The sequence below is a fragment of the Grampus griseus genome, assembly GCF_964374135.1.
Source record: "Grampus griseus genome assembly, chromosome: 3".
In the NCBI taxonomy this organism is placed as follows: Eukaryota; Metazoa; Chordata; class Mammalia; order Artiodactyla; family Delphinidae; genus Grampus; species Grampus griseus.
In genome coordinates, this window is record NC_139019.1 from 153,262,471 (window position 1) to 153,290,215 (window position 27,745).

At 42.6% G+C, this 27,745-nt stretch overlaps 1 pseudogene across 1 annotated transcript; it reads right to left on the reverse strand.

Annotated features, from left to right (window-relative positions):
- Positions 1 to 11,080: 11,080 nt before the first annotated feature.
- LOC309819916 (leucine-rich repeat-containing protein 75B-like) lies at positions 11,081 to 26,865 on the reverse strand (annotated as a pseudogene). The gene is made up of 2 exons: positions 26,847 to 26,865; positions 11,081 to 12,069 (listed from the first exon to the last, which is right to left on the reverse strand). The product of its transcript is annotated as a leucine-rich repeat-containing protein 75B-like (transcript).
- Between the last annotated feature and the right edge of the window lie 880 nt (positions 26,866 to 27,745).

The window sequence follows — 27,745 nt, forward strand, 5'->3', positions numbered from 1 at the left end:
GCGGTGAGAGGGGACATCCTTGCCTCATTTCTGATCTTAACAGGAAATCTTCGAGTTTCTCACCACTAGGTATGATGTTAGCTGTAGGTTTTTTGTAGATCGTCTTTATCAAGATGAGAAATTTCCTCTCTATTCTAGTTTGCTGAGAGTTTTTTTAAAAAATAAATTTATTTATTTATTTTTGGCTGCGTTGGGTCTTTGTTGCTGTGCGTGGGCTTTCTCTAGTTGCGATGAGTGGGGGCTACTCTTCATTGCAATGCACGGGCTTCTCATTGCGGTGGCTTCTCTTGTTGCAGAGCATGGGCTCTAGGCACGTGGGCTCTGTGGTTGTGGTGCACAGGCTTAGTTGCTCTACGGCATGTGGGATCTTCCCGGACCAGGGCTCGTACCCATGTCCCCTGCATTGGCAAGCAGATTCTTAACCACTGGGTCACCAGGGAAGCCCATCAAACATTTATTTATTTATTTATTTATTATTTTTTTTCGGTACGCGGACCTCTCACTGTTGTGGCCTCTCCCATTGCGGAGCACAGGCTCCGGACGCGCAGGCTCAGCGGCCACGGCTCATGGGCCCAGCCGCTCCGCGGCATATGGGATCTTCCTGGACTGGGGCACGAACCCGCGTCCCCTGCATCGGCAGGCAGACTCTCAACCACCGCGCCACCAGGGAAGCCCCCAAACATTTATTAATAGTTCTAAACCTTTTGTTTCTCTGTAAAAGGAAGCCAGTGTTCAGTAATTAATGTTTCAGTATCTTATTTTATTTGGAAACGACCTAGTTATTTAATAAACTTCCATCATTTAACTTAATTTAGCACAACTCTAAATTTTCATGTTGTTGAATATCTGGAGAGAATTTTTTTTTTTTAGCTTCAACCCCATGCGGCATGAAGGATCTTAGTTCCCAGACCAGGGATCGAGCCTGTGACCACTGCAGTGGAAGTGTGAAGTCTTAACCACTGGACCACCAGGGAAGTCCCTGGAGAGATTATTTTTAGATGGACATTCCTAAAACATAATTATTCCTAAAAAGTTCACCCAAAACTCTTATCTCATTTGCATTTTCTTTCCTTAAAAGTTTCCTCACATTGAGTTTCTCCAGCAGTCAGCCACAAAGGGCTTATGGACTGATGAGATCCTGATCTCCTTAGCTCTCACCCATGGCGAAGTTGAGCCTGAGGCAGCCAGAACCCCTGGGCCACTGGTCTTCAGTAGCAAGCATCCTCATCCATTTACCCCAGGGTGCTGAAAACTATTTCATTTTCTACACATGCAGTGAGTGAAAATGGCTGAAAAGTGGTGAGAAGAGCTAGTTTCTCCATTTCCCTGGCCCTGAACCAGATGGCAGAGTAGAAGGACGTGCTGTCACTCCCTCTTGTGAGAACACCAGAATCACAACCAGCTGCTGGACAATCATCGACAGGAAGACACTGGAACTCACCAAAAAAGATACCCCACATCCAAAGACAAAGGAGAAGCCACAATGAGATGGTAGGAGGGGCACAATCATAGTGAAATCAAATCTCATAACTGCTGGGTGGGTGACTCACAGACTGGAGAACACTTATACCACAGAAGTCCACCCAGTGGGGTGAATGCTCTGAGCCCCACGTCAGGCTTCCAAACCTGGGGGTCCGGCAATGGGAGGAGGAATTCCTAGAGAATCAGACTTTGAAGGTTAATGGGATTTGATTACAGGACTTTGAAAGGACTGGGGGAAACAGAGACTCCACTCTTGGAGGTCACACACAAAGTAGTGTGTGCATCGGGACCCAGGGGAAGGAGCAGTGACCCCAGGGGAGACTGAACCAGACCTACCTGCTAGTGTTGGAGGGCCTCCTGCAGAGGTGGGGGGTGGCTGTGGCTCACCATGGGGACAAGGACACTGACAGCAGAAGTTCTGGGAAGAACTCCTTGGCGTGAGCCCTCCCAGAGTCCTCCATTAGCCCCACCAAAGAGCCCAGGTAGTCTCCAGTGTTGGGTTGCCTCAGGCAAAACAACCAACAGGGAGGGAACCCAGCTCCACCCATCAGCAGTCAAGTGAATTAAAGTTTTACTGAGCTCTGCCCACCAGAGCAACAGTCAGCTCTACCCACCACCAGTCCCTCCCATCAGGAAACTTGCAAAAGGCTCGTACATAGCTTCATCAACAAGAGAGGGCAGACAGCAGAAGCAAGAAGAACTACAATCCTGCAGCCTGTGGAACAAAAACCACATTCACAGAAAGATAGACAAGATGAAAAGGCTACGTACCAGATGAAGGAACAAGATAAAACCCCAGAAAAACAACTAAATGAAATGGAGATAGGCAAACTTCCAGAAAAAGAATTCAGAATAATGATAGTGAAGATGATCCAGGACCTCGGAAAAAGAATGGAGGCAAAGATGGAGAAGACACAAGAAATGTTTAACAAAGACCTAGAAGAATTAAAGAACAAACAAACAGAGATGAACAATACAATAACTGAAATGAAACTACACTAGAAGGCATCAATAGCAGAATAACTGAGGCAGAAGAACGGATAAGTGGCCTGGAAGACAGAATGGTGGAATTCACTGCAGTGGAACAGAATAAAGAAAAAAGAATGAAAAGAAATGAAGACAGCCTAAGAGACCTCTGGGTCTTAAACACATTAAACACAAAAGCATTTGCATTATAGGGGTCCCAGAAGGAGAAGAGAGAGAGCAAGGACCCAAGAAAATATTTGAAGAGATTATAGTCGAAAACTTCCCTAACATGGGAAAGGAAATAGCCACCAAAGTCCAGGAAGTGCAGAGAGTCCCATACAGGATAAACCCAAGGAGAAACACACCGATACACATAGTAATCAAATTGGCAAAAATTAAAGACAAAGAAAAGTTATTGAAAGCAGCAAGGGAAAAACAACAAATAACTTACAAGGGAACTACCGTAAGGTTAACAGGTTATTTCTCAGCAGAAACTCTACAAGCCAGAAGGGAGTGTCATAATATACTTAAAGTGATGAAAGGGAAGAACCTACAACCAAGATTACTCTACCCGGCAAGGATCTTCTTCAGATTTGATGGAGAAATCAAAAGGTTTACAGACAAGCAAAAACTAAGAGAATTCAGCACCACCAAACCAGCTCTACAACAAATGCTAAAGGAACTTCTCTAAGTGGGAAACACAAGAGAAGAAAAAGACCTACAAAAACAAACCCCAAACAATTAAGAAAATGGTCATAGGAACACACGTATCGATAATTACCTTAAACGTGAATGGATTATATGCTCCAACCAAAAGACACAGGCTTGCTGAATGGATACAAAAACAAGACCCATATATATGCTGTCTACAAGAGACCCACGTCAGACCTAGGGACACATGCAGACTGAAAGTGAGGGGATGGAAAAAGATATTCCATGCAAATGGAAATCAAAAGAAATCTGGAGTAGCAATACTCATATCAGATAAAATAGACGTTAAAATAAAGAATGGTACAAGAGACAAGGAAGGAAACGACATAATGATCAAGGGATCAATCCAAGAAGAAGATATAACAATTATAAATATATATGCACCCAACATAGGAGCACCTCAATACATAAGGCAACTGCTAACAGCTATAAAACAGGAAATTGACAGTAACACAATAATACTGGAAGAGGTTAACACCTCACTTACACCAATGGACAGATCATCCAAAATGAAAATAAATAAGGAAACAGAAACTTTAAATGACACAAAAGACCAGATAGATTTAATTGATATTTATAGGATAATCCATCCAAAAATAGCAGATTACACTTTCTTCTCAAGTGCGCACGGAACATTCTCCAGGATAGATCACATCTTGGGTCACAAATCAAGCCTCAGTAAATTTAAGAAAATTGAAATCATATCAAGTGTCTTTTCTGACCACAATGCTATGAGATTAGAAATGAATTAAAGGGAAAAAAACGTAAAAACACAAACACATGGAGGCTAAACAATATGTTAGTAAATAACCAAGAGATCACTGAAGAAATCAAAGAGAAAATTTAAAAAAACCTAGAGACAAATGACAATGAAAACACATGATCCAAAACCTATGGGATGCAGCAAAAGCAGTTCTAAGAGGGAAGTTTATAGCTATACAAGCCTACCTCAAGAAACAAGAAAAATCTCAATAGACAATCTAACCTTACACCTAAAGGAACTAGAGAAAGAACAAACAAAACCCAAAGTTAGCAGAAGGAAAGAAATCATAAAGATCAGAGCAGAAATAAATGAAATAGAAACAAAGAAAACAATAGCAAAGATCAATAAAACTAAAAGCTGGTTCTTTGAGAAGATAAACAAAATTGATAAACCATTAGCCAGACGCATCAAGAAAAAGAGGGAGAGGACTTAAATCAATAAAATTAGAAATGAAAAAGGGGAAGTTACAACAGACACTGCAGAAATACAAAGCATCCTAAGAGACTACTACAAGCAACTCTATGCCAATAAAATGGACAACCTGGAAGAAATGGACAAATTCTTAGAAAGATATAACCTTCCAAGACTGAACCAGGAAGAAATAGAAAATATGAACAGACAAATCACAAGTAATGAAATTGAAACTGTGATTAAAAATCTTCCAACAAACAGAAGTCCAGGACCAGATGGCTTCACAGGTGAATTCTATCAAACATTTAGAGAAGAGCTAACACCCATCCTCCTCACACTCTTCCAAAAAATTGCAGAGGAAGAAACACTCCGAAACTCATTCTATGAGGCCACCATCACCCTGATACCAAAAGCAGATAAAGATACTACAAAAAAAGAAAATTACAGACCGATATCACTGATGAATATAGATGCAAAAATCCTCAACAAAATACTAGCAAACAGAATCCAACAACACATTGAAAGAATCATACACCATGAATAAGTGGGATTTATCCCAGGGATGCAAGGATTCTTCAATATACACAAATCAATCAATATGATACACCATATTAACAAATTGAAGAAGAAAAACCATATGATCATCTCAATAGATGCAGAAAAAGCTTTTTTTTTTTTTTTTTTTTTGCATTACGCGGGCCTCTCACTGTTGTGGCCTCTCTCATTGCGGAGCACAGGGTCCGGACGTGCAGGCTCAGCGGCCATGGCTCACGGGCCCAGCCTCTCTGTGGCATGTGGGATCTTCCTGGACCAGGGCACGAACCCGTGTCCCCTGCATCGGCAGGTGGACTCTCAACCACTGCGCTACCAGGGAAGCCCCAGAAAAAGCTTTTGAAAAAATTCAACACCTATTTATGATAAAAACTCTCCAGAAACTGTGCATAGAGGGAACCTACCTCAACATAATAAAGACCATATATGACAACCCACAGCAAACATTCTCAATGGTGAAAAACTGAAAGCACTTCCTCTAAGATCAGGAACAAGACATGGATGTCCCCTCACACCACTATTATTCAACATAGTTTTGGAAGTCCTAGCCGTGGCAATCAGAGAAGAAAAATAAATTAAAGGAATGCAAATTGGAAAAGAAGAAGTAAAACTGTCACTGTTTGCAGATGACATGATACTATACATAGAGAAGCCTAAAGATGCCACCAGAAAATGACTAGAGCTAATCAATGAAATTGGTAAAGTTGCAGGATACAAAATTAATGCACAGAAATCTCTTGCATTCCTATACACTAATGATGAAAAATCTGAAAGAGAAATTAAGGAAACACTTCCATTTACCATTGCAACAAAAAGAATAAAATGCCTAGGAATAAACCTACCTAGGGAAAAAAAAGGCCTGTATGCAGAAAACCATAAGACATTGATGAAAGAAATTAAAAATGATACCAACAGATGGAGAGATATACCATATTCTTGGATTGGAAGAATCAATATTGTGAAAATGACTATACTACCCAAAGCAATCTACAGATTCAATGCAATCCCTATCAAATTACCAATGGCATTTTTTACGGAACTAGAACAAAAAATCTTAAAATTTGTATGGAAACACAAAAGACCCCGAATAGCCAAAGCAGTCTTGAGGGAAAAAAATGGAGCTGGAGGAATCAGCCTCCCTGACTTCAGACTATACTACAAAGCTACAGTAATCAAGACAATATGGTACTGGCACAAAAACAGAAACACAGATCAATGGAACAAGATAGAAAGCCCAGAGATAAACCCACGCACCTATGGTCAACTAATCTATGACAAAGGAGGCAAAGATAAACAATGGAGAAAAGACAGTCTCTTCAATAAGTGGTGCTGGGAAAACTGGACAGCTACATGTAAAAGAATGAAATTATAACACTCCCTAACACCATATACAAAAATAAACTCAAAATGGATTAGAGACCTAAATGCAAGACCGGACATTATAAAACTCTTAGAGGAAAGCATAGGAAGAACACTCTTTGACATAAATCACAGCAAGATCTTTTTTGATCCACCTCCTAGAGTAATGGAAATAAAAACAAAAATAAACAACTGGGACCTAATGAAACTTAAAAGCTTTTGCACAGCAAAGGAAACCATAAACAAGACGAAAAGACAACCCTCAGAATGGGAGAAAATATTTGCAAATGAATCAATGGACAAAGGATTAATCTCCAAAATATATATGCAGCTCAATATTTTTTGTTTGTTTATTTGTTTGTTTTTTACGGTACGTGGGCCTCTCACTGTTGTGGCCTCTCCCATTGTGGAGCACAGGCTCCGGACACACCGGCTCAGCATCCATGGCTCACGGGTCCAGCCGCTCCGTGGCATGTGGGATCTTCCTGGACCAGGGCACAAACCCGTGTCCTCTGCATCGGCAGGCGGACTCTCAACCACTGCGCCACCAGGGAAGCCCCAATGCAGCTCAATATTAAAAAAACAAACAACTGAATCCAAAAATGGGCAGAAGACCTAAATAGACATTTCTCCAAAGAAAACATACAGACGGCCAAGAAGCACATGAGAAGCTGCTCAACATCACTAATTATTAGAGAAATGCAAATCAAAAGTACAGTGAGGTATCACCTCACACCAGTTAGAATGGGCATCATCAGAAAGTCTACAAACAACAAATGCTGGAGAGGGTGTGGAGAAAATGGAACCCTTTTGCACTGTTGGTGGGAATGTAAATTGATACAGCCACTATGGAGAACAGTATGGAGGTTCCTTAAAAAACTAAAAATAGAATTACCATATGATCCAGCAATCCCACTACTGGGCATATACCCAGAGAAAACCATAATTCAAAAAGACACATGCACCCTAATGTTCATTGCAGCACTATTTACAATAGCCAGGTCATGGAAGCAGCCTAAATGCCCATTGACAGACGAATGGATAAAGAAGATGTGGTACATATATACAATAGAATATTAGCCATAAAAAGGAACGAAACTGGGTCATTTATTGAGACATGGATGGATCTAGAGACTGTCATACAGAGTGAAGTAAGTCAGAAAGAGAAAAACAAATATCATATATTAACGTGTATATGTGGAAACTAGAAAAATGGTACAGATGAACCAGTTTGCAGGGAAGAAACTGAGACACAGATGTAGAGAACAAATGTATGGACACCAAGGGGGGAAAGCGGTGGGGGGGTTGGGGTGGTGGTGTGATCAATTGGGCGATTGGGATTGACATGTATACACTGATGTGTATAAAACTGATGACTAGGGCTTCCCTGGTGGCGCAGTGGTTGAAGAGTCCGCCTGCTGATGCAGGGGACATCGGTTCGTGCCCTGGTCCGGGAAGATCCCACGTGCCGCGGAGCGGCTGGGCCCGTGAGCCATGGCCGCTGAGCCTGCACGTCTCGAGCCTGTGCTCCGCAACGGGAGAGGCCACAACAGTGAGAGGCCCGCGTACCGCAAAAACAAAACAAAACAAAACAAAACTGATGACTAATAAGAACCTGCTGTATAAAATAATAAATAAAATTTAAAAATTAAAAAACGTTTCTTCACATTGAGTTATATTCCTTGCTGACAAATTTGTAACAGATATAACAAGATTTTATTTAGCTTATATTAAACCTAGGCACAATAAAAGTATCATACTTAATGTTGATGACTCTAAAAAAAACAAAAAACAAAGAAACAATACTATATCACTTCATGGGTAGTGCAAGTATCTTATAACAACAAAATATTTCTAATTCCTCTTTCCTATCCCTGTATCACTGCTATCATTCAGTTAACTTACCTCTAAGCTATAATCATTGAGTATCTTGTTGCTTTATTATCTTGAATGAACTGTTATCTATTAAATCAATTAAGAACAAAAAATTTAAGGTTTTCATTTTACCTTCACTTATTTCTTCTCTAATGGAGATCTCTTTATGTAGATCCAAGTTTCTGACCTATGTTGCTTTCCCTCTTTCTGAAGAATTCTATTAACTCTTTTTTGTTTGTTTTTGGCTGTGTAAGATCTTAGTTCCCTGACCAGGGATGGAACCCATGCCCCATACAATGGAAACACGTGGTCTTAACTACTGGACCGCCAGGGAAGTTCCAATTAACATTTCTTGCAAGGCAGGTCTACTGTCCACAAATTCCTTCAAGTTTTGTTTGTTTGAGGAAGTCTCTATTTATGCTTCATTTTTGAAGGATAGTTTCACAGAATTATGAAAATATAATATAGAATTCTAGGTTGGTGTTTATTTTCTCTCAATACGTTAAATATTTCACTTCACTCTCTTCTCACTTACATAGTTTCTGAGGAGTAGTTGGGTATAATTCTTATCTTTGCTTCTCTATAGGTAAGAAGTCCCCCTTCCCCCAGTTTTTTCAAAATTTTTCTTTATCTTTGATATTCTGCAGTTTGATTATGATATAACAAAGTATAGTTTTTGTTTCTTTTGTTTTTGTTTTCAGCATTTATTCTGCTTGCTATTCTCTGAACTTCCTGGATCTGTGGTTTGGTGTCTGACATTAATTTGGGGGAAATTCTCATTCATTAATGTTTGAAATATTGCTTCTGTTCTTTTCTGTCTTTCTTTTCCTTCTGGTATTCCTGTTACACCTATATTATACTTTTGGTTGTTATCCCACAGTTCTTGGATAGTCTATTTCATTTTTTTCAGTCTTTTCTCTCTTCTCTTTCCAGTTTTGGAAGCTTCTATTGACATATCCTCAAGCTCAGAGATTCTTTCCTCAGATGTGTCCAGTCTACTAATGACCCATCAAAGGGATTCTTTATTCTGCTACAGCGTTTTGGATCTCTAGTATTTCCCTTTGATTCTTTCTTAGAATTTCCACCTGTCTGCTTACCTTATGCATGTGTTCTCTTATGTCATCTACTTTTTCCGTTAGAGTTCTTAGCATATTAGTCATAGTTATTTTAAATTCATGATTTGATAATTCCAGCATCCCTGCCATATCTGACTCTGATGCTTGCTTTGTCTCTTCAAATGGCATTTTTTTGTCTTGTAATATGCATTGTAATTTTTTTGTTGTTGAAAACCAGACATAATGTACTGGGTGAAAGTAACTCTGGTGAATAGTCTTTTAGGAATGTGGTGGTAAGGTGTCAGAGTAGGAGAAGCATTCTGTAGTCCTATGATTTGGTCTCAGTCTTTCAATGAGCCTGTGCTCCTGGGCTGTGAAGTTTACAAATGCCTCTTAGTACCCACCCACCCCCACCCCCCAATGGTTGAAGTTAGGTATTTTCCTTCTCCCAGTGTTAAACACTGATAAAATCTCAGTAGGTTAGGCTCTGGTAAAATAGTTTTTCTTGAGGGCAGGCCTTGTTAAGAAGAAAAGAATGCTTTGGCATATGTCAAAATGGTTACTTTTCCACTCCCCCTGATGGGAGCCCAAGGAGATTTTCCCTGATATTCAGGGGGATTCATAGACACTTAACCTGGTTGAGCTCCTGTGGATTAAATTCACAGAAGTGAGGGCCCCCTCTGGAGTTTTTAATTTTCAGACTTATCCACACTGAGCATCTAGCAATTTGTAAATTACAGTTCAGACTTTCCTACCCTGGTACTGGTTCCTGAGGAGGTTTCTGCTTGTGGGTTTCTGCTACAGTAAGCTGTGATTATTTGTATCCACTTTTCTGTCTCTCCAATTTTGGGGGCTGTGGTTTGCCCTGTGACCTTGCTTCTTTGACAGATCTAAGAAAAGTTGCTGATATTCCAGTGTTTTTTTCTTTCTTTCTTATTCTTAGAATGGAGTGTTGATTTCTAAGCTCCCTACATGCCAGACTGGAATCACTGTGATTTTCATTTGCATTTTCCTAATTATTAGTGTGTTGAGCATCTATTCATGTGCTTGTGCACCATTTGTATATCATCTCTGAAAAAATGTCCGTTCAAGTCCTTTGCCTATTAAAAAATTGGATTATTTGGGTTTTTGTTGTTAAATTGTAGGAGTATATATATTCTATATATTTTATATAAATTTGTAAATATTTTATCCCATTCCTTAAGTTTCTTTTTCACTCTGTGGATTGTGTCCTTTGATGTACAGAAGTTTTAATTTTCATATAGTCTCATTTATCTATTTTTTCTTTTACTGTCTTGTCACATCCAAGAAATCATTGCCAAATTCAAAATCATGAATATTTTCCCCAATGTATGCCTCTAGGAGTTTTATAGTATTAGATTGTATATTTGGGCCTTTGATTTGATCCATTTTGAGTTAATTTTTGTATATGGTGTAAGGTAAGGGTCCAACTTTATTCTTTTGCATGTGGATATCCAATTTTCCCAGCACCATTTGTTAAAGACTATCTTTCCCCCAGTGAATAGTCTTGACACCCTAGCTGAAATTCATTTAACCATATGTGCAAGAGTTTATTTCTGCGCTCTCTATTCTATTCCATTGGTCTATATGTCTGTGTTTATGCCAGTACCACATTGTTTAGCTTTGTAGTAAGGTGTTTTTTGTTTTGTTTTGTTTTTTGGAGGTGGCATCAGCCTTTATTGTGGGGTCTGCACAGTAGGTGCCAGGCCCCTTCTGCTGAGGGAAGGCTGAGACTCCAGCCTGGACCGACCATCCAGTCTCCAATGAGCCCATCCTCCTGTGCACGGGGATCTGGGTCCTGTGGGGTAACTCTGCCTCCATCACCCCCTCCCACGTGCTCGGGTGCGTTGCTAGTCAGGAAGCAGGAGCCAGGGCGGGTGGCGGATCACCTGGTGCAGCAGGCCTGGGGCTCGGGCCCTGGCCCGGCAGCTGCAGAGCCCCAGCTGGAAGCAAGGACCGTGGCCCCGGCCATGCCACCCTCAGGCTCTGGGTCCAGGCTCTCATAGATGGTGGGCAGCGAGGTGCGCTGGCTTAGCCTACGACTAAGGCCAACCAGCAGGGGCTGGGGCAGGGAGGCCACATCTACGTTGTTGCCCAGGCCCACCCGGGCCAGCACCGAGAACTTGGTGGTGTCCTTGATCGCCTCAGTGAGCTCACGGGCGGTAGCCCGCGGCAGCCGGTTGCTGTTGAGCAGAAGCTGGGTGAGGCGGGGCAGCGTCCAGAGGCTGGGCAGCAGCCGGTGCAGCAGCTCATCACTCAGCCCCGTGAAGCTCAGGTCCAGCACTGCCAGCCTGGCGCCCTGGCTGCCCAGGTAGCGCATGATATGCTGCACGTCCCGCACCGACAGTTGTATCCCCGATAGGTTCACGGTCTCCCCTGCCAGCAGAGTCTTCTGGAGGTTGCTCTTGAGGCAGCTCTGGGTCTTCCTTCGGGGCAGGCTGGACCCCTGCTGCCGCTTGGAGTGAGGGGTGAGGTGGTAGATGAGCTGCCGGCAGGTCTTGTCTGAGGACTTCCAGAGCTCATAGTCCTGCGGGGGCAGCGCGACTTGGGGCACTGCAGGTCCCGGGCCAGGTTCACAAGCAGGTCGTGGGAGATGGGGTCCACCAGATTGAGGAAGGCCACATTCCTGTAGAGGATGTCTGTGAGAAGGGTCCCCTCGAGGCCCAGGTCCTGGCGCAGGAGGCGCAGCAGCTGCCGGGCGCGCGGGGCGCCGCTCGCGGAGCGTCGACTGGATCTCGCGGAGCCAGCGCACCCGGCGCTCATAGGGCGCCGGCCCGCACCCCGCCTCCGCCCCAGCCTCCGAGCCCGCTTCGGGCCCGGGCCGCCGGCCCAGCCGCGCCCCCAGGGCCGCCGCGCGGCGGGCGCCGAGCCGGCCTGTAATAAGTTTTGAAACCAGAAAGAGTGAGTCCTCCAACTTGTTCTTCTTTTTCAAGATTGTTTTGTCTTTTTGGAAGTTCCCTTGAACTTCCATATGAACTTTAGGATGGATTTTTCTACCGTGCATAAAATGCCATTGGGATTTTGATGGAGATTGGGTTAAAAATGTAGATCACTGAGTATTGTGGAAATCTTAACAATACTGTTTTCTAATCTATGAACATGGGTTGTCTCTCCATTTATCTATGTTTTCTTTCATTTATTTCAGCAATGTTTTGTAGTTTTCAGTGTGGAAATCTTTTACCCCCTTGAATAAGCTAATTCCTAGGTATTTTATTCTTTTTGATGTTATTGTAAATGGAATTGTTTATTAATTTCCTTTTGCGGTTGTTCATTGTTAGTGTATAGAAATGCAACTAATTTTTTAGTGTTGATTTTATACCTTGCAATTTTGCTGATTTCATTTATTAGTTCTAAGAGGTCCCCCCCACTCCCCGCTTTGGTGTGTGTGTGGAGTTTTCTACATATAGTATAATGTCATCTGTGAATGGAGATAATTTTACTTTCTCTTTCCCAATTGGGATGCCTTTTATTTCTTTTTCTTGATTGACTGCTCTGGTTAGAACTTCCAATTATATGTTGAATAGAAGTGGCAAAACCAGGTATCCTTGTCTTATTCCCCATCTTAGAGGAAAAGTCTCTCACCACTGAATAGGATGTTAGCTGTGGGTTTTTCATATACGACTTTTATTATGTTGAGAGAGTTTCTTTCTATTCCTAGTTTCTATAGTGTTTTTATCATGAGAGGGTGTTGAATTTTGTCAAATGCTTTTTCTGCAACAATTGAGATGATCATGTGTTTTTACCCTTCATTTTGTTAATATGTGTTCTACATTGATTGATTTTCATATGTTGAGCTATCCTTTATTCCAGGAATAAATCCCACTTGGCCATTGTGTATAATCTTTTAATATGCAGCTGAATTCAGTTTGCTAGTATAGGCATACCTCGTTTTACTGTGCTTCATTTTATTGTGCTTTGCAGATATTGTGCTTTTTACAAATAGAAGGTTTGTGGCAACCCTACATCAGGCAAGTCTGTTGGCCCCATTTTTCCAACAGCATTTGCTCACTTCATGTCTCTGTGTCACATTTTGGTCATTCTCACAATATTTCAAAAATTTCATTATTATTATATTTGTTATGGTGATCTATAGGAGTGGTTTTGTTTTTTTTTTTCTGGCTGCTCCGCGCAGCTTGTGGGATCTTAGTTCCCCAACCAGGGATTGAACCTGGGCCCCAGAAGTAAAAGTCCTGAGTCCTAACCACTGGACCGCCAGAGAATTCCTGATGATGAGTGATCTTTTTTTTTTTTTTTTTTTTGTGGTACGCGGGCCTCTCACTGCTGTGGCCTCTCCCTTTGTGGAGCACAGGCTCCGGACGTGCAGGCTCAGCGGCCATGGCTCACGGGCCCAGCCGCTCTGCAGCATGTGGGATCCTCCCGGACCAGGGCACGAACCTGCGTCCCCTGCATCAACAGGCGGACTCTCAACCACTGCGCCACCAGGGAAGCCCCGATGAGTGATATTTGATGTTACTACTACAACCAGCTGAAGGCTTGGATGATGATTAGCATTGTTTAGCAATGACATATTTTAAAATTAAGTTGTGTACAATTTTTTTTAGACATAATGCTATTGCATACTTAATAGACTACAGGATAGTATAAACATAACTTTTATATGTACCAAGAAACCAAAAAATTTGTGTGACTCCATTTATTGTGACATTTGCTTTATTGTGGTGGTCTGGAACCAAACTTGCTTTATCTCCAGTTCTGCCTGTATATGTTGAGAACTTTTGCATTAATGTTCATAAGGGATATTGGTCTGTAGTTTTCTTTTCTTGTAGTATCTGTGCCTGGCTTTGATATAAAGGCAGTCTTGGCTTTATATTGTCATTCTGTGCGTTAAGAAGTAATCCCTCTTCTTCACTTTTTTGGTGTTAGTTCTTCTTTAAATGTTTGATAGAATTTTTCAGTAGAAGTTTTCAGTGAAGCCATCTGGCCTATCATCTTTATTTGTCAGGAGATTTTTGGTTACTGATTCAATCTCTTCATTAGTTATGAGTCTATTCAGATTTTCTATTTCTTTGTAATTCTGTCTTGGTAGATCTTTGGTTTCTAAGATTTCATCTAGGTTATCTAGTTGTTGGTACAACTATTCATAGCATTCTCATAATTCTTTTGTTGATTATCAAGAGCAATGTCCCCATTTTCATTTCATTTCTTGTTATTACTGAATAATATTTCATTATATGGCAGTATCACAGTTCATTTACCCATTTGCCTATTAAAGTACATCTTATGTTCCTCCAAATTTGGGGCTATTATGAATAAAGCTGCTATAAACATCTATGTGTAAATTTCTGCGTGGACATAAGTTTTCAACTTATTTCAGTAAACAACAAGGAGCGTCATTGCTGAATGAAATGGTAAGAATACATTTAGTGTCTGTAAGATACTGCAAACTGTCTTCCAGTTAAATCACTTTTTAGGTAGATATAAAAACCATGGTTTTCCACCCGTTTTGGGTACTGTGACATTTGTTTATTAACTTTATTATATATATAATGTTCAATAGAAGAAAGTTTTCACTTTCTGCATTTCTTTTCTAACTACCATAATTATTCATCATGATTGTTCTTGAAAATATTTTTCTTATGGAGGAGAGGGGTGTTAAAATATTATCTATTCCAGGTGTGAAATATGCTAGGTTCCTCACTGAAGGAATGAGATCTCCTTCAACTGCCTTCAAATATGTGTTCAAAAGTCATTTCCTCGTCCTGAGGCGCACCCTATTTAGAAATTGCTTTCTCACAAATTTAGATAATATTCATGGTTTATATAAAAGTCAAGAATGTTAATAAAATATTCCAGGAAACATTTTAAAGAATCCAAGACTTAATTTTTTTAAAATTGCTTTCTCATACACCTGCCAACCCTCTAGCACTCTTGTTGCCCTTACTCTGGTCTACTTTTTATTTTTCAATCTTTCTTATCGCTTCCAAGCTCTCATATAATGTATTTATTTTTTATGCTCATTGTCTATTTGTACTACTGGAAGGTCAACCCATGAGGACAGGGATTTTTGTTTGGTTCCATGATCCTTCCCAAGTGCCCAGGAATGTCTGGCACATGATATATGCCCCATAAATATTTGTTAAAAGAATGACTTCATGAATCTCCCTGGGTGGATTGCACAGTGGTTGCAACCTAAGGATATGGCCTGACAGACCTTTCAGAGTGAAGTGTCAAACAGCTCCATTATTCCATTATTGGTTGGTCCTCCACACTCTTTCCCTGATCTTTGAGGAGTCAGATTCTGTTTGGCGAACTGTCTTCTTGGAATGTGCTGGAGGTGGCTTTACCTATCAGATCTCTTTTGTGGATCACCTTGATTTTTCCTATCCCACTGTCAGCCTGCACATCGTACACATGTAGGATTCTCAGTTTCCAATAGAATGGGACAGCCTGTCTACCAGTCAGCCATTTGGAGCTTACTGGAATAGCAGGAGGCCACAGCTATGCAGGGCTCACGGAAGGAATTCCTCCTTCAGGACTTGTCAGACCACAAGGGACCTTTTGGATCTCAAGACATCAACTCCTTTTGGAGCTTGGCATTAGGTCTTCCATCTCAGGAAGGAGACTCAAAACAAGGCCTGGCCCAAAGCCAGTCCCCTCTCCCATACTTCAGTTCTGCTCCCAGGATGGGGAACAATATCATTCTTCCTTCCTCCTACAGCATTTACATCAAAGTGTTCACCTTCCTGGGACCCTTGCTTGCCTTCACATCAACTTGGCCCCTAGCAAGGGAGGACACCCAATTAAGCAAATGAAAGTTCCCTTCTTCAGATTGATCCCACTTGTTTTCAGAGTGAACTGTGTGTCATGCTATGTTAAGACAGCTCATGTGTCCAATTGCTGATGTCCACTTAGTGACACTGCTATGCCTAAGATGTTACAACTTCAGTCCAAGTAAAATGGATCAGCTCTACAGCACAGGGATTGGTGGCTGCAAATTTTCTCTGGCACCTTTTGCATAGTAGTGTGGGTTTCTTCCATGGACTTGGGCTGGCTTGATCTCAGGATGGGTTTTCAGGGTACACTTGATATTGTGAAATAAAATTCATATTTTATGGCAAGACAAGAAAAATTTAAATATAAAAATTTTATCTGCCCTTTGGCCTACTCTGTGCATTGTGTATCTGCATTATACATCAACCAAAGCTTCCCCATTGGCAGAAATACCTGCTCAACAATGAAGAACAATATTCTCCTAGCATCAACAAGACAACTCCTTAAAGATGACATTCCTTCCTGATCTTGTAAGGGGCCACGATGATGCTTTGATCTGGACTGTGTAAACTGTCATTTAATGTACAGCCCTCTGTCTCAAAAAACTTATATAATTCTGCCTTGACTTCTAACAGGAGGAACAGTTCTCAGAGCTTTCTGAGATGTTTTTCCTGGATTATAATCGTCAATTTAGCTTGAATTAAATTTTCCATTTTTTTCTTAGATTGACTGATTAATTTTTTTGTTGACAATATGACCTGATGAGGTTAAAACCCCAGGTGTGGTACTGTTCCTCCTTTCTGCCTTCATATGTATTGCTTTCTAAGATGGGACTGTGTGTGTGTGTCTGTGTGTGTGTGTGTGTGTGTGTGTGTGTGTGTGTGTGGTGTTTGTTCCCCTACCAGTGAAGAAAACCTTATTTTCTTTAGTAATGTACCTCATAAGGAAGCTCGCCTTGCCAAGGAAGCGTTCATTTTCTTGCAGATGACAAAACTGTCTCCCTGGAGGAAAGAATATTCTTCCTGGCAACATAATATTGCCCTTTAGGAAGCCATAGCCCTAGAACCATCACATAAGGAGTGTTTGACACTTCCTGGGCCTGGCTCATCTATAGAACTGGCTTCACCAGGGATCTTAGGTCTCCCATGAAGTTACTTCTAGCTCCCACTTGATTTTCTTTGATTTAAAAAGATCATTCAGATGATAGAGTGTCTGTGTGTTTCCAGTTTGTCCCATTGCAAAAGAATGCCATTTATTCATTCAGTAGGCCTTTGTTAGCACTCCCTCCATGTCACAGCTCAGCTTGGTGATGGGTAAACATTTAGAAGAAAAAGATACTGTTCTTGGCTGAGGAGCTCCTGATCTAGAAAAGGGAGCACAGAGTGACAAGCCATTGAGTGCAGTGTGATAGGGGCTCACATTAGGGACGCACGGTGGTGTGGGAGCCCAGAGGCTCTGGGAAGGTTTTATAAGGGAGAGAACTTTGAGGTGAGCCTTCAAGGGTGTGTAGGATTTTGTTATGCTGGGGGCGGGGGGGCGCGTGGCAGGATAACTCTGCAGTCAGAGGGAATCACCAGTGAAAAGTTCAAAGTGTGAAAGGGTATTTGATGTTCCTTGAATAATACAGTGAGAAACCCCATGAGATTTGAGTGTGGAGATGAGAGTGGCTTTGAATGAGAGGTGTGTACTTTCTTCTATTGTTTATGGTGAGCAGCTGAGGGCTGTGAGTCTAGCTGGCAGGTAGAATGAGAGTACGGGCCCAATCTGTATTGGGAGGTGTTGTGGTAGAATTGATCCTGGCCCAGTTTCTTGCTGCCATTTCACCAGGGAATGCAAACTCAACATCCAGGGGCTTGGGCTCTTATTCTTTTTGAGCTCCAATCTCCCCATCAACTGCGACAGGCACTTATATTTGAAAGTTAACAGTGATGTCTGTTTGCTTACTTGCATAGCATTTTGCAAAGAAACAGCAACTACCATCTGCCAGGTGACCTTTGTTTTTTAAAGAAGATGTTGGGGGTAGGAGTTTAGTAATTTATTTATTTATTTTTGCTGTGTTGGGTCTTTTTTTCTGTGCTAGGGCTTTCTCTAGTTGTGGCAAGCGGGGGCCAGTCTTCATTGTGTTGCGTGGGCCTCTCACAATCGTGGCCTCTCGTTGCGGAGCACAGGCTCCAGATGTGCAGGCTCAGTAGTTGTGGCTCACAGGCCTAGTTGCTCCGCAGCACGTGGGATCCTCCCAGACCAGGGCTCGAACCCATGTCCTCTGCAGTAGCAGGCAGATTCTCAACCACTGTGCCACGAGGGAAACGCAGGTGACTTTTTTTTTCAGTTAGAATTTTGGGGCAAAAAAATATGCATGGAATATCTGCATACGTGTATGTAAAAATCAAACAATCTTTATTCTGAAATATAACATACATAGAGAAAATGTATATTTACAGTTGAAAGAGGAAATAATAAAGTGAATAGCTGCATACTCATCTCTCAGGTTGGGAAACAGACTGTTACCAGAACCATAACTAATCTATTTGTCCCTCCCCCACAAACCACTCAATGTCCCTAACCTCCCCCAGATAACCACTAGCCTCACTTATGTATGTCTTCTTTGCTTTTCTTTGTGGTTTTACTTCTATGTAGGTACTCCTAAAGAATGCACTGTATAGCTTTGAAAACCCGAGTAGTAAACCCATCTGTGTAAGGAAAGGGCAGTATGGCCACTGTTAAATGAAGCTCCAGAGGTTACACTGAACAGAGGTTCTGAGGCATACCTCAGAACTTCCCTCTCAGGGAAGGTGGTGGGCAAGATCGTGAGTGAGTCTTGGAGGGTCTCATCACAGTTGGGAAATCCCACAGGGTTCCGGAGTTTCCAGGTGCTGCACATCTGGCAGCATTATGATAGGAGGAAGGGGCTATTTCTATGTGGTGGGCTGAGCGTTCTCAGCTGATGCAGGCAGCAGGGCATGGAACAGAGCAGGAACTTTTCCTGTATAACCAAGTACAGATGAAAATCAGGACCAGGCTCAGTAGGCCGTGTGTATTCCGGTTATAAAGACGGTGCAATGAAAGTCAGCACCAAGAGATTCTCCTTCAACGTTCTCCTGGGGATTTTCATCACTTCTTTCCATGTTGGGTCTTCTGGTTCTTCTAACCCATCTCTTCCCCTTTCTTGTTTATCTCTTTTGTTTTTGTGGAGAACATCACAGTAACCTTTCAAGAAAAGATGCTTGGGAGGTCAATTTTTAGACTTTGAATGCCTGAAAATATCCTTATTCAACCTTCCCCCTTGACTGCTGGTTTGTCTTGGATATGAAATTCTAGGATGGAAATAATTTTCTTTCAATATTTTGAAATGATTACTCCTTTGTCTTCTTCCCTCCAGAGTTGTTGTTGATAAATCTAAAGCCATTGTGATTCTTGATGTTTTTGTGTATGACTTGGTTTTTTCCTCTTTTCAAGTTTTTGGAATCTTCTATTTGTCCCCAGTGTTCTGGAATTTCACAGTAACTTTCCTTAGTGTGGGTCTGTAGGTTTTTGAAGCTTTCTTCCAACCTTCAAGTCAAGATCTTCAGTTCTGGCAACATTTCTAAAATTATTATTATTTTTTGTGGTTGTTGATTATCTTCTCCCCTCCATTTTCTCATTTAGGTGGTTGAGCTCCTGGAGAGTTTCTCTCATTTTTCTCATCTTTTCCAGCCCTTTTTTTTTTGCCCTCCTTATTGAGAGAGTTTCTCAAATTATCTTCCAACTTTTACATTGCATATTTTCCATTTATGCTTTCAGATTTTGAATTTCCGAGACCTTTTTTTCTTTTTCTGAATCTTCATTCCTTCCTTCCTTTCCCCCTCCATCCCTCTCTCCCTCTTTTCCTTCTATCCTCCTTTCTTTTTTAAAAAATAGCATTGTTGGTCTTCCCTGGTGCCGCAGTGGTTGAGAGTCTGCCGGCCGATGCATGGGACACGGGTTCGTACCCTGGTCCGGGAAGATCCCACATGCCGCGGAGCGCCTGGGCCCGTGAGCCATGGCCGCTGAGCCTGCGCCTCCGAAGCCTGTGCTCCGCAACGGGAGAGGTCACAACAGTGAGAGGCCCGCGTACCGCCAAAAACAAGAAAAAAAAAATAGCATTGTTATTGTTTTAAGGATATTTATTTTTTTTAAGCATGACATTTAAAAATTTTTATTTAGTTAGTTATTTTTGGCTGTATTGGGTCTTCGTTGCTGTGCATGGGCTTTCTCTAGTTGCGGTGAGCCGGGGCCACTCTTCGTTGCAGTGCGAGGGCTTCTCATTGCGGTGGCTTCTCTTGTTGCAGAGCACGGACTCTAGACGTGCGGGTTTCAACACTTGTGGCTCGCGGGCTCTAGAGTGCAGGCTCAGTAATTGTGGCGCACGGGCTCAGGTGCCCCCTGGCATGTGGGATCCTCCCAGACGAGGGCTTGAACCCATGTCCCCTGCATTGGTAGGGGGATTCTTAACCACTGCGCCACCAGGGAAGTCCCAAGAATATTTAATTTTTTAAAGATTTCAATGATAGTTTTTTAAAATCTTAATTAAAAATTTACATACAGTAGTATTCACTATTTTTGGTGTATAATTTGAAGAGTTTTAACCCGTGTATAAAATATTCTCCCTGCATAGTGTCTATTTCCTCCAGGTTGCTTCTTTTCTCTTTTGTTTAAATGTGTTCGACATTTTTCTCAGATGTCTAGCAATTCCTGGCTCCCTGCTCATGATTAAGAATGGGACCTAAGATACTAACTGGGGACTTTTTGAAAACATTGTGGGCCTTGTCAACTGGGAGCTTCACAGTGGGTAATGATGTGGGCCAATTGTTTGGGGTCAGATTCCCCAGTGAGGAGCCCTCCAGACTCTTGGATTCAGCATTTAGTATGTTTTTGGTATTTCCACCCTGTCTTATTCCTTTAAATATATTTTTATTACTTATTAGCTAATGACAGTATCTAGTTACTATTCTGCTGGGAAAGATGAGAAAATCAACATATTTATACTATCTTCCACCATTTCTGCCTCTCCTTTACTGACTTTACTGAAGATGGTTTCTTTGATTATTTCGAAGTCTATTTCCTGGAACCAAAGTCACTGCAGTCATTTTTGGCTCCCCAGGTGAGGCTGATGCTGCAGATCACACTGCAAGTGGCAAGATTCTAACAGGCTCTTCATGAGTTCTGAAACTTTGAAAACATCTCTCTGATGCCTTGATACTTGTGTGAAATTTGGGCATGACATTTTTGGTCACATTTTTTTCCTCAATGACTTTGCAGACATTGCTGCACTATCTGCTGATGGTGAAAGTTTTTTGGAGATTCTGAAGGTAGCTTGATCTACCCCTTGCAGGTGGCTTGATTTTTGTGTGCTTGTTTCTTTTTGGCCTGGAAGCCACAAGATTGTTGCTTTGCTTTATCTTTGAAATTCAGTGTCTTTGCAGGTGATGTCTCAGTGCTGACTGATGGGTGAGCATCTTTTCTGGGATGTGGTGTGATGCTCTTTTAAATCCGTGGACTCAAAGTTTCTTCTGTTTTGCAAGAGTTACCTGAATCTTTTTGTTTTATTTTCATCTAAATCATTTTTTAAAAAATTGAGATATAGGACTTCCCTGGTGGCACAGTGGTTAAGAACCTGCCTGCCAGTGCAGGGGACACGAGTTCGAGCCCTGGTCCGGGAAGATCCCACATGCCATGGAGCAACTAAGCCCGTGTACCACAACTACTGAGCCTGTGCTCTAGATTCCACAAGCCACAACTACTGAACCCACATACCACAACTACTGAAGCCTGCGCACCTGGAGCCCGTGCTCCGCAATAACAGAAGCCACCGCAATGAGAAACCCACACACCTCAACAAAGAGTAACCCCCGCTCATGGCAACTAGAGAAAGCCCATGGACAGCAACGAAGACCCAACGCAACCAAAAAATAAATAAACTTAAATTTAAAAAAATTGAGATATAATTCGCACACTATTTTAGTATATTTATCCTTTTAAAGTATACAATTCAATGGTTTTAAAGTATAGTCACAAAATTGTAAAATCATCACTACTATCTAATTCCACAACATTTTCAACACCCCAGAAAAAACCCCATTCTCCTTATTGGTCACTCCCCATTCCCTCCACCCCCACCACTGGCAAGCACTAATCTACTTCTGTCTCTGTGGATTTGCCTATTCTGCACATTTCACATAATTGGGATCATATAAGATGTGACCTTTCATGTCTGGCTTCTATGGTCTGCATAATGTTTTCAAGGTTCATCCATGTTGTAGCATATATCAGAATTTCATTCCTTTTTTATGGCTGAACAGTGTTCTGTTGTATGGATAGATCACATTTTGTTTACCTGTTTATCAGCTGATGGACAAGGGTTCCTGCCACTATCTGAATCATTTTTGAATATTTCTTTTTTTCTCTTGCTTATCTTCTTCAGAGATTCCAACTATTTGTCTAGTGGGATCTCTTTTGTTCTATGTCTGCCATTTTTCTCTAATCTTTTTTTCTGATTTGCTCGTTTTCAATTCATCTTTCTTAATATTTTCTATCCTTTTCTCTCTGTCCCTGATTGTTATCCGTAATACCTCATCCCCTCTTCATGGCTTCATATGTGGCCTTTATTTCAGGGATAGTCAAATTCTCCTCTCCCTCTTTTTCCTGAGCTCTGGTAGAAGAAAAATGTTTTCATTTCTTTCTGCTGTCCTATCATTGCTTCACCAAGCACCTGCGATTCAGCTTTGAGACCTTGCATGATGGAGGTGATAGTTTTAGTATACTCTATGAGTTCTTGGGGGTGTATCTTTGCTTATGATGCTCATCTTTTCTACGACAAAATCTTTTGGAGAGATGTTCTTCACTTGTTGATTTTTCCTCTTTCTTTTTTTCCTGCAGTATAGATTCTTTGCCTATTAATTTTGTGGTTGAATTCTTCTTGGATGAGCTGTTTTCACAAGGATGGTGTGGGGAGGAGCCAGGGTATTTGCATTATTTCATGGAGACGCCTCATAAGACAGGTGTGTGTGATTGAGGCTGCTGATCTCTCCTCTGCTGAGCTAACCAAGAGCGGCAGCTGCTTCCCCTGGAGCCCCTCTCTACTCCCCATGTTAGCCAGGCAGCAGTTTGCCAGGTCCTGCATGTAACCGCTTGTCTCTCTGAGCACCTTATCTCCTTCCACTCTACTGTATCAAATGTTCTTGTTTTGTCCCAACCCCCACCCCGGGTTGGCCACCCACTTGCATGGGTCTGTCCTGCACTGGTCCTGCCTTGAAGGTCTCTGTGGATGGCCCAGTGTTCCCTGCCCCTGGCAGTTTCTCTCATTTTATTTCAGAGTTTGGAGTTAGAGGTTTTCCCTCATTTAATCAAAGACAGAGAGTTGCTGTTTCTCATTTTCTTTTCTTTTCTTTTTCTTTTTTAATGGATATGGGTCCCTTAAAAAATCTTTTTTAATTTAATTTTTAAAATTTTTACTATTTTCATTTTTGGCTGTGTTGGGTCTTCGTTGCTGTGCGCAGGCTTTCTCTAGTTGTGGTGAGAAGGGGCTACTCTTCCTTGCAGTGTGTGGGCTTCATTATTGCGGTGGCTTCTCTTGTTGTGGAGCATGGGCTCTAGGAGTGAGGGCTTTAGAAATTGCAGCAGGCGGGCTCAGTAGTTGTGGCGTGTGGGCTCAGTAGTTGTGGCTTGCAGGTTCTAGAGTGCAGGCTCAGCAGTTGTGGCGCACAGGCTGAGTGGCTCCGAAGCATGTGGGATCTTCCCAGACCAGGGCTCGAACCCGTGTCTTCTGCATTGGCAGGTGGATTCTTGACCACTGCACCACCAGGGAAGCACGTGTTTCTCATTTTCTTTGCTGCTTTTGATGGGTTTGGGAGAAGAGGCAGACAGGAAGTCATTAGGAATCCTTTCTCACATGTAATTCCAATAAAAAGAATGACGAAAAGCAAATTAAATACATGTAAATTTCTGAATTCCGTTAAAGATCTTTACAGGGATATCCCCCACCCACACACTCCAGTTTATGATAGTAAAAATAAACGAAATGCCCCAATGTCTCTAAAACCAAATTTCAACTGTATTATATAGTTCATGTTTTAAGTCAAACTATGCCAAACATTGCTTCTGAATTTGGAGGAAATTCAGCCATCTCCATAACATGGTAGAAAACAGTTATCTTACAGAAAGGCAGAAATACTACTTGATATAAAGGAGCAATGGGTGTAAAACACTTGGCAAAGTGTTGCTCCCATTTGAAATCAACATTGGGTTTTTCTCTTTGCCTCATCTCCTTCCCAGTCACAATGGGGACCTGGCCAGGCTGGACCAGGTCCTGGGCAGATACTGTTTTGGAGGGAAATGGAGCTCTCCATCAGGATTGGGCCCTTAGGACAGTCACTGGGACAGCCATCTCCCACCTGGTGCTGTTTTTGGCCCTTGCAGGTCTGTGTCTAATTGCCTGTGGCTTGGGCCTCTCTCTCTGGAGCACTGTGACCTGGAGGGGCCCAGAGCTCTTTGCAGGGCTGATAAGAGACTGGTAATACCTGAAGTCACAATCTCAGGGCTCTCAGCCTTGTGTTTTCCAGCTCAGCCTCTAAAGCCAGTTCTCCAGGCCATCTGGCCTCTGTCACCACTTTGCTTGGTGTTCTCCACCTATGCCCACCCCCTGAAACGGCTACTGGAGTCCTCACGGCAGCTTTTTCACAGTCTTCCCCCCAGCTTAACTGAAATCTGGCTTCCCTCCCCCGTTGACCCTCATCCTCCCTTGTCCTGAGCCTCTTGGTGCAGAGCTTGCATTGGAGGGTCCAAATGCTGCTGCCCCTCCCTGCAATTCTGCTCTGCTGTCCTTCTGAAATCCTGTTTGGGCTCATCACCCTCCCCCGCACTACTCACCACCACTTTGGGAGTTCTGGGGCTGTGGCTCTTAGCTTCTGCTCTATGCCTGGGAGATTTCCAGGGCCCACCCTGCTGTGAAGGGTTACCTCTGTGGCTCCCCTGGCTCCCCACAGCACACCAGTCACCCCCAATATGGCCCTGACTCCTGGGCATAGTTCTCTTTATGTGATTGTTTCTACAAGCCCCCCTGGAAGCTCCTCTCCCAAGATAGAGTCTTAGTCATCTGTATCCCATTGTCAAAGTTAGGGGCAGCCTATTGACCAGCACAATCTGTTTTCAGAATAAACAAGACTGGAAGTTAGGAATGTAGAGAAAGAAGCACAGGCTCTGCTTCCCTCTGCTGTGGCTCAGCATGCCCCTTCCCCAGGCTGGAAGCTTTTCTCCATCTGGCAGTCTCAGGGGACACTTCCTTGCTCCTCCTTCCTCCCTCCATAGCCCTTAACTTCCAGGACAAGTCCTCGGGCCCTGCTTCCAGTTTTCCTTTCTGCCTAGGGAAGCAGACTGGAGGCCTGCGTGGCCTGTGGCCGGTAGTGGGCAGGCACCCTCCCAGCTGGCAGGGGATTGCTGCCTCCCCTCCGTGCCTGGGGCCGGTTTCGGAGGCTCAGGTGAGATTAAGTAAGGGTGCATTGGTGCTGATCCCTGAGCCCTGCTCTGCAGCCTCCAGCGAAGGATTTGACTACTGACTCAAGTAGGGTACCTGCCATTGCAGAGGCAGCCTCACGCGGACAGGAAGGGATGAGGCTCCTGAGGTGGTGAGGTGTCTTGCCTCTCCTTTGGTGAGAGGCTCTTGGGGGCCAATGAGGAGGGAGGCCAAGCAGGGGCGTGGGAAGAGCTCGAGAGGGAGAGTTGGGAGCCCAGGTTGGGATCCCCTCTAGGCAGGTATTCATTGCTGCCTGCTGTCAGCTCTTGCAGTCCCAAGGTCACAGGTAGAGGGAGCAGATTGTCTGGGAACTTTCCTGGGACTAGAAAAGAGTGGGTGGTTAGTCAAAGAGTTGTGTTTCACCAGGTCTGATTCTTCCACCCATTTATCCCTGCAAATATACAGAAGTAAAGAAATACAACAATGGACTCACATGGACCCATTCTCTAGATTGAATAATTACCAAGATGGTGCTGTATTTACTTTGTTACTTTTTCTTTGCTGAAGTATTTTAAGGCAAAGCTCAGACATTTTGCCATGTCACTTCTAAATACTTTGTTATGCATCTTTCAAAAATATGACAGCTACTTTCATACCATAATGCCATTATCATACTTAACAAAATTAACAATGGTTCCTTGGTATAAACTAATATCAGTTCATAGTTGAATTTCTTTGGTGTAGTTTTACTACTGTTTGTCATGTAAGACCCAACATTTGGTTGTGATAGCTCTTAAGTCTGTTTTGATGGACAGCATTCTCCCTTTTATTCTGGGTCAATGACATGTTGCTGACACTGGTCATCCTGTATAATGGCTCTCAGACTCTCAATCTGTTTATCTGTATAGTAGATAGTGTTGCTGCCCTGCCAGATTCTCTTTACTGGCACACCCAACATTTTAAAAAAATTAATTAATTAATTAATTAATTAATTTTTATTTATTTTTGGCTGCGTCGGGTCTTAGCTGGGGCATGCGGGATCTTCGTTGAGGCATGTGGGATCTTCTGTTGCGGCGCACGGGCTCTTTGTTGTGGTGTGTGGGCGTCTCTCTAGTTGTGGCCTGCGGGTTTTCTCTCTCTAGTTGTGGCACACAGGTTCCAGAGCGCATGGGCTCTGTACTTTGCGGAACGTGGGCTCTAGGCTCTAGTTGAGGCGCACGAGCTCAGTAGTTGTGGCCCACAGGTTTAGTTGCCCCACGGCATGTGGGATCTTAATACCCCGAACAGAGATCAAACCCGTGTCCCCTGCACTGTAAGGTGGATTCTTTACCACTGGACCACCAGAGAAGTCCCTGGCACACCCAACTTTTGTCTGCAGTGAATGTTGGCTGTAAGGGCTCACAGCTGCCCTCTACTCAGGGCAATTGCTTGTAGAAAATTGCTCTTAGCCTACCTGAGCTCACCCTCTTCATGGCCCGCAGCCAGTGATTGACAGGGGTACTAAAGCCTAGCTTCCTTGACCTGAGGAGGGACAATACTGTAGTGGTGCTCATGCTCCAGAGCTTTCCAGGGGACTAGGCAGAGCCTAGACTTCAACTGAAAGCACTCATTTTCTCAGCTTCTTCCCCTGTCCTACTCTGCCTCCCTCAGTTCCTTGCAGGTTTCTTTTGAGAGCACTTGCATGAGAATCCTAGGGTCAAACTGTGCTTCTAGGAGACCTAAGTCTATTTTCTTCCTCAGAGTGTCACTTAACTTTTACTTTGATTTCTTGAATACCTACAAATGGCAATGAACTCTGGAGGCCTAGTCAGAAGCAGGTTCAACTCTTTATAGCAAGATTACTTCATCATATTGTAAGCCATCTGGAGGCATAGGGGATCAATGAATTCAGTCTGATCTCTCTGTTGTGAAGTTCTCTATCAACCTCTCATCTAGACACTCCACCCATTGATCATTCCCTGACTCAGTTACTGCACTAAGGGTGGGAAGGAGGATATTTTTCTAATTCTTTTTCTAACATCATTTCTTCCACATTTATCACCTGGAATATTTCCATAGGGAAGAATTTTCCCCGATCAATGAAAGCGATTTGGTTGTCCTGCAATGCAATTTATTCAGGAAAGGTTAGTTTCTTTCCTGTTAATTGACAATGCTCAGTAAAGAGGTGATGCCCTTTACTTCCTGGTTCTGTTACCATTATTACTCATGTCATCGTTTATTTCAGTATCAAAATATATGTGTATAAAAATTGAGATAAAACTCATGTAACATAAAATTCACCATTTTAACCTTTTAAAAGTGTACAATTCAGTGGTTTTTAGTATAATCACAATATTGTGCAACCATCATCAC